Source organism: Schistocerca americana, chromosome 8, assembly GCF_021461395.2.
Source record: "Schistocerca americana isolate TAMUIC-IGC-003095 chromosome 8, iqSchAmer2.1, whole genome shotgun sequence".
Classification (NCBI taxonomy): Eukaryota; Metazoa; Arthropoda; class Insecta; order Orthoptera; family Acrididae; genus Schistocerca; species Schistocerca americana.
In genome coordinates, this window is record NC_060126.1 from 266932574 (window position 1) to 266939815 (window position 7242).

The following is a 7242-nucleotide window of genomic DNA, read 5'->3' on the forward strand; positions in this document are numbered from 1 at the left end:
CGAACAGGCCATGAAGACCCAACGGTACCGACCGGCCTCCGTGTCATCCTCAGCCCACAGGCGTCAATGGATGCGGATATGGAGGGGTATGTGGTCAGCACACCGCTCTCCTGGCTGTATGTCTGTTTCCGAGACCGGAGCCGCTACTTCTCAATCAAGTAGCTTCTCAGTTTGCCTCACAAGGACTGAGTGGACCCCGCTTGCCAACAGTACTCGGCAGACCGGATGGTCACCCATCCAAGTGCTAGCCCAGCCCGACAGCGCTTAACTTCGGTGATCTGACGGGAACCGGTGTTACCACTGCGGCAAGGCCGTTGGCAAGGCATCACAGATATGCTCAATAATATTCATGTCTGGGGAGTTTGGTAGCCAGCGGAAGTGTTCAAACTCAGGATCTTTTTCCGGCCGCATCGATATCGGAGATTTGATGCTTTACCGGATTCCTGATATTCATGGTACAATCGTGAAATTGTCGAACGAGAAAATGCCCACTTCATCGCTATCTCAGATGTTGTGTCCCATCGCTGGTGCCCCGACTATAACAGCACGTTCAAACTCACTTAAATCTTGATAACCTTCCATTGTAGCAGCATAAACCAATCTAACAACTACGCCAGACACTTGTCCTATGTAGAGGTTGCCGACCGCAGCGCAGTATTCTGCATGTTTAATATCTCCGTACTTGAACACGCATGCCTATACCAGTTTCTTTGGCGCTTCAGTGTAGATTACCGTTAAAGTATAAATATATTCCAATTACCTCCATGCTACTAAAGCAGCCATATTATCATAGACAATATTTTAGGATTTTCGTTAATAGGAAGTTCACGTTATAGAGAGCGAACGTAAAAACGATACTTGGAACCAGCAAGTAATTAATAAACTAATTAGCTTCGCGTGTGATAGCTGATATTCAGCAACCGCGAGGTACGTGGTTAATTGGCTAAATAATGAAGTAGGCCAGTGTTGCTTTTGTACCTCCACGTATCAGCTTTACTGTAGTAAATTAATAACCTTCTCTTGCTGGTGGTTAATTCCTACAGTAATTTACATGTAAACAGCAACAGCATTTCTAACTGTAGCTTTGCTATATGATGATGCCATTAACATTCTGGAACAAGTCTGTAAAAATCAGTCTGTACTCTACTGCCAACTGTTTCGCTTCTGTTGTTGTTGTTGCTGCTGCTGTTGCTGCTGCTGTTTCGGACGTCTGCCTTAACATTGGGTTGATACAGTCCTCCCTTGATATCGTGCATCAGCTACGCTCTTCTCTTCGGAGTGTCTGCTGCAGCCTACAGCACGAACTACCTGCTTCACACGTTCAAGTACACTACTGGCCATTAACATTGCTACACCACGAAGAAGACGTGCTAAAGACGCGAAATTTAACTGACAAGAAGAAGATGCTGTGGTATGCAAATGATTAGCTTTTCAGAGCATTCACACAATGTTGGCGCCGGTGGCGACACCTACAACGTGCTGACATGAGGAAAGTTTCCAACCGATTTCTCATACACAAACAGCAATTGACCGGCGTTGCCTGGTGAAACGTTGTTGTGATGCCTCGTGTAAGGTGGAGAAATGCGTACCATCACAATTCCGACTTTGATAAAGGTCGGATTGTAGCCTAACGCGATTGCGGTTTATCGTATCGCGACATTGCTGCTCGAGATCCAATGACTGTTAGCAGAACATGGAATCGGTTGGTTCAGGAGGGTAATACGGAACGCCACGTTCGATCCCAACGGTCTGGTATCCCTAGCAGTCCGGATGACAGGGATCTTACCCGCATGGCTCTAACGGATCGTGCAGCCACGTCTCGATCCCTGAGTCAACAGATGCGGACGTTTGCAAGACAACAATCATCTACACGAACAGTTCGACGACGTTTGCAGCAGTATGGACTATCAGCTCGGAGACCATGGCTGCGGTTACCCTTGACGCTACATCACAGACAGGAGCACCTGCGATGGTGTACTCAACGACGGGCTTGGGTGCACGAATGGCAAAACGTAATTTCATCGAATGAATGCAGGTTCTGCTTACAGCATCATGATGGTCGCATCCATGTTTGGCGACATCGCGGTGAACGTACACTGGAAGCGTGTATTCGTCATAGCCATACTGGCATATCACCCGGCGTGATGGTTTGGAGTGCCATTGGTTACACGTCTCGGTCACCTCTTGTTCGCACTGACGGCTCTTTGAACAGTGGACGTTACATTTCAGATGTGTTACGACCCGTGGCTCTACCCTTCATTCGATCCCTGCGAAACCCTACATTTCAGCAGGCTAATTCACGACCGTATGTTGCAGGTCCTGTACGGTCCTTTCTGGATAGAGAAAATGTTCGACTGCTGCCCTGGCCAGCACATTCTCCAGATCTCTCACCAACTGAAAACGTCTGGTCAATGGTGGCCGAGCAACTGGCTCGTCACAATACGCCAGTCACTGCTCTTGATGGTCTGTGGGATCGTGTTGAAGCTGCATGGGCAGCTGTACCTGCAGACGCCATCCAAGCTCTGTTTGACTCAATGCCCAGGCGTATCAAGGCCGTTATTACGCCCAGAGGTGGTTGTTCTGGGTACTGATTTCTCAGGATCTATGCACCCAAATTGGGTGAAAATGTAATCACATGTCAATTCTAGTATAATATATTTGTCCAATGAATACCCGTTTATTATCTGCAGTTCTTCTTGGTGTAGCAATTTTAATGGCCTGTAGTGTAACTAGGCCTGAACCCTCTGTTCTTTCCTTCTACCCTCCCTTCAACTACCGGCTTCAGCAATGACTTACGTCATACGTCGTACCAACCATTACGAATAATTATATTACCAACCATTCCGAATAACTTAAATTGTAATAACCACATAGACAAAGTTGGAGGAAAGCAAACCAAAGACTGCTATATACTGGTAGTACACTTAGAAGATGCAGCAGGCCTGCTAGAGAGAGAGAGAGAGAGAGAGAGAGAGAGAGAGAGAGAGAGAGTCTGCACAGCGTTCAACGTCCTTTTCTGGAGCACCGCTGTGCATTGTCGGTTCCGCATTAGATAGGACAGGAGAATAATATCCAACAAGTTCAGAGAAGGTCAGCTCGTTTTGTATCATCGCAAAATAGGGGAGAAAGTGTCACGGGTATGATACACGAACTGGGATGGCAATGATTAAAACAAACTGTTTTTCGTTGCGGCAGGACCTTCCTATAAAATTTTAATCACCAGCTTTCTCCTCAGTCTGTGAAAATATTTTATTGGCGCCCAGTTACACAGGGAGAAATTATCGAGTTCCAATGGAAAGAGTTAAGTGTTCGGTTTTCTTGCGCGCAGTTGGAGAGTGGAAAGGAAGAGAAATAGCTTCAAGGTAATTCGATGAACGCCGCGGCAGGTACACAATTGTGAACTGCAGAGTAATCATGTAGATGAAGATTCGCTAACAATATTTGCTATTAACATACCTAACCACTACACATGTATTACAAAGCATTGTATTTTGCACCGTGCACAGTGAAAATGTAAATTACATGAAACTATTTAATTAAAGAACTCACTGCGCTGTGAAATAGTAAGAAAGCAAGAAAGCATTTGGAGATCATCTAACTTTAACTAAGCGCTCGGTTCAGCTAACAGAAACACATTCTGAAATTTCACACCCGTCTCCTAAGTAATGTTGTTTGAATACCTTGGAAGAACTTGACATATATGAACGGGGGTTGTTCCGAAATTAATGCCTTCTATTTTTGTGTGGTGGATTTGGATGTCCGCGCCAGATGTCGTTGGTGTAGTGCTAACGCTTGAACCTTCATCTTTCATTTGCAGGTGGTTACGTTGTTCTCCGCAGTTGGCACCAGCTGCAGAGTGTTCCAAAATGCAGTCTGATATGGACTCGCGTATAAAACAGCGACGTGTGACTGAGTTCCTCACTGCTGAAGAAATTGCGCGGATTGAAATCCATCGACGCTTGCCAAGGGTATATGGAGAAGATACAATAGACACGGACAATGTGAGGCGATGGGTATGGCGTTTTCGAGATGGTGAAAAGAGTGTGTACAATAAGCCACGTCTGGTCGACCCCGCACAGCAGTTCATCCCTCGCAATGAAGAGCGTCTTGATCTACTCATCGACGGATAACGACCAGAGAACTGTGTGAAAAGCTGAATGCCGGCTTTAATGCCTTGGAAATAATGCCGTAACATCCTGGTTATCGAAAAGTCTGTGCGAGATGGGTCCCGCGGGTGCTTACAGAAGAACGGAAAACTCACCATATTGGACCTGCTGGACCAACATGAAACTAAAGGTGACAATTATTTGGATAGGATCGTCACCGGAGATGAGACGTTCTGTCAACACAGCGAGCCGGAATCCACAAGACAGTTCATGGAATGACGACATCCCAACTCTCCGTCAAAGGTGAAATTTAAGACACACCATCTGTAGGCAACACTATCTGTAGTCAAAGTGATGTGCACAGTCTTCCGGGATAGCCAGGGCGTGTTTCTTTCGGATGTCTTGGAGCCTGGAGAAACTTCAGCACGTCACAAGACAACGCTGACTGAGCTGAAAGTCCGAATTTCCAGAGTAAGGCCAGAGAAGAACAGCTTTCACCTGCAACATGATAACGCCAGGCCTCACGCCAGTTTTGCGACCACGCAACTCGTTCATTGCAAAATTCGGCTGGACTGTCTTACCACATCCACCGCACAGTCTCGATTTAGCGCCTAGAGACTTTCATCTCTTTGGGCCTATGCGCCGAACATTTTGAAGGCTCGGATGCTGTTGTCAAAGCCTCAGGTGGTCCCGACTTTTACAAGCGCGGCATACAGGCTCCAGTTCCTCGTCGGCAAAAAAAGCGTAACGAATTGTCGTGACTGTGCGGAAAAATGACATTCTGTAACTGAAATATTTCTCTGTTTAACTGTTCTGTTGTGATCTATGTATCTCCTGTAGTAAAAAAAGGAGGCATTACTTTTGGAACGACCCTCGTACATCACTTGAAAGGTCCAGACGAAATACTCAGTCTCCAGTGTGACTTCAAGAATTCGGTGTATTTGAAGAGTTTTGACGACGTACTCAGTCGGTCTAGTCAGTAGCAACTCTCCACCTTTGCTAAGGCAACACTCGGCAGAACAAGAGCTCAGCACCTCGCCGCTCTCGCTGACAGCGTGGCTGGTTGGAAGGGGGGGGGGGAGTGAACTGCTGTAGCCATTTGTGGGGTCGTGAACCACTAAGGGCTACGACGGTGACGAAGCCTCTCCGTCGCTTCTAAGTCCCCGATTCAATATACAATACACACAATAAGGGGTAAAATATTTACCATATAGGTAATAAAAGCCCTACAACACGACAAAGGGCAGATGATTATATAAACCGAAATTCAATTCAGTGTTTTAATTTGACTAGTTCGTATATATCTCTACAGGCTGATAACGTTACATTAGATACAAAAGTTCAAGCAATCATTATTGGACAAGATGCTTCATTATTACGAAAAAGAAACGCATTGTTATTTACAATGTTGTACGACTTGTCAACGGAAATGAATACGTGATTAAAAGCTGTTTATAGAATTTCCCGCGTTAACTTTTTTGTTTTATTTTCTCCTGATATGACAACAGTAGCATCTCTGGATGTTTGTGCATGTGTTGCTCATTACTGACTGTGACTGTGGAATTTCAAACAAGCTGTGGAGTATTTAAGATTATTTGCAGTATCTGTTCAAATGTGTGTGAATTCCTAAGGGACCAAACTGCTGAGGTCATCGGTCCCTAGATTTACACACTACTTAAACTAACTTATGCTAAGAACAACACATACACCCATCCCCGAGGGAAGTCCTGAACCTCCGGCGGGAGGGGCCCCGAAATCCGTGACATGGCACCTTAAACCACGCGGCCACCTCGCGCAGCCTGCAGTGTCTATTTTTGACAGTCTGGGATATGTTAATGTGCATAAACGTTAGTACTGGTTTTACAAGTGATCTGTGAAGTAAGAGACTTTCCACTGTTTGGTGATGATCTCCTCTTTATTAACGAATAGAGTACAACTAGCGCAATGATTTATTCATTGTTTCCGTTATGTGTTCCTTAAAGCTATAGAATTTATCCAAGTGAGTTTCAGAGTATTTGACGGATTGAGTCTATGGACTGTTTTTATTAAATAACAGCAGATATGTGTGCAAATTCCCTTTCTTCCTAGTATAAGAAATTACTGACTTTTACTCCTGGAAATTTTACCGGCCATTCCGTTAAACATTTTTCAAGTAATACTAGAGCGGCTTAATACTAATTATTTGTGGTGGAAAATCAAGAACTTCATTCAGGAAACTGAGGATACTAACTGCTGCTCCCCAAAATATTACTTCTCTAATGAAATTCGTCTTAAATAACATATATATTTTGAAACCATCAGGTTTATTCATGGAATCAATGCTAGAAACAAGAACAATCTTCACAAAGGTTTAAAATCACTTATTTTGAACTAGAAAGAAGTTTGGGATTCTGGAACACACATTTTCAATAACCTGTCAGCAGCCATAAAAAGTTTAACTACTAACAAGGTTCATTTTAAGACAAGGCCAATGGATTTACTGTTGGCGATGTTCTGTTTCTTTGTCGAATTTCGTAGCAGAACCGACTGATGTTTGTATATTATTAATGATAGTAAATAATGCGTGTATTACAGAAAATCTGATTTATGTGCATCTTCAGTGCAGTAGTGCGATAAATGTTAACAGTTGTTGTAAACTGGTTTCTCCCTTTGACGACGTGTGGGTAAAATTGTCTAACAACTACGGATGCACATCAGCGTATGATACAATTATATGTTCTGTGCCAAGTTTGTTATTACTTTTTAAATGAAAATCTGTTGAAGATTTTTTGACGTATGCCACATTCGTGAGGACCATTACACTTGCAATCTATAAAGTAAATATGTATTTTGTATTCTTGTTCTCTGACATGTTCTGTGTCCGTGAGGATCTCGCCATTTTGCCTCCATAAAAATAAACGCACATTTAATCTAATCAAATCTTAGGAATTTATTAATTATATCAGTACATTATTTTTATAAACAATTCAATTAGCTGTTTCAGTCACATTTAATAACAATATTTACTTTAGTAATATGTGTTTCGACAGTATCCTGCATAATTAGGTGGCTTTTATCATTTAAAGAATAATTTAGATGAAAATATACGAGACACATACCATCTTTCTGCTACTAGTGTGTGCCAGTGAGGTTAGGT

At 43.5% G+C, this 7242-nt stretch overlaps 1 pseudogene; it reads right to left on the bottom strand.

The window, feature by feature from the left end:
• Positions 1 to 201: 201 nt before the first annotated feature.
• LOC124546087 lies at positions 202 to 319 on the bottom strand (annotated as a pseudogene).
• Between the last annotated feature and the right edge of the window lie 6923 nt (positions 320 to 7242).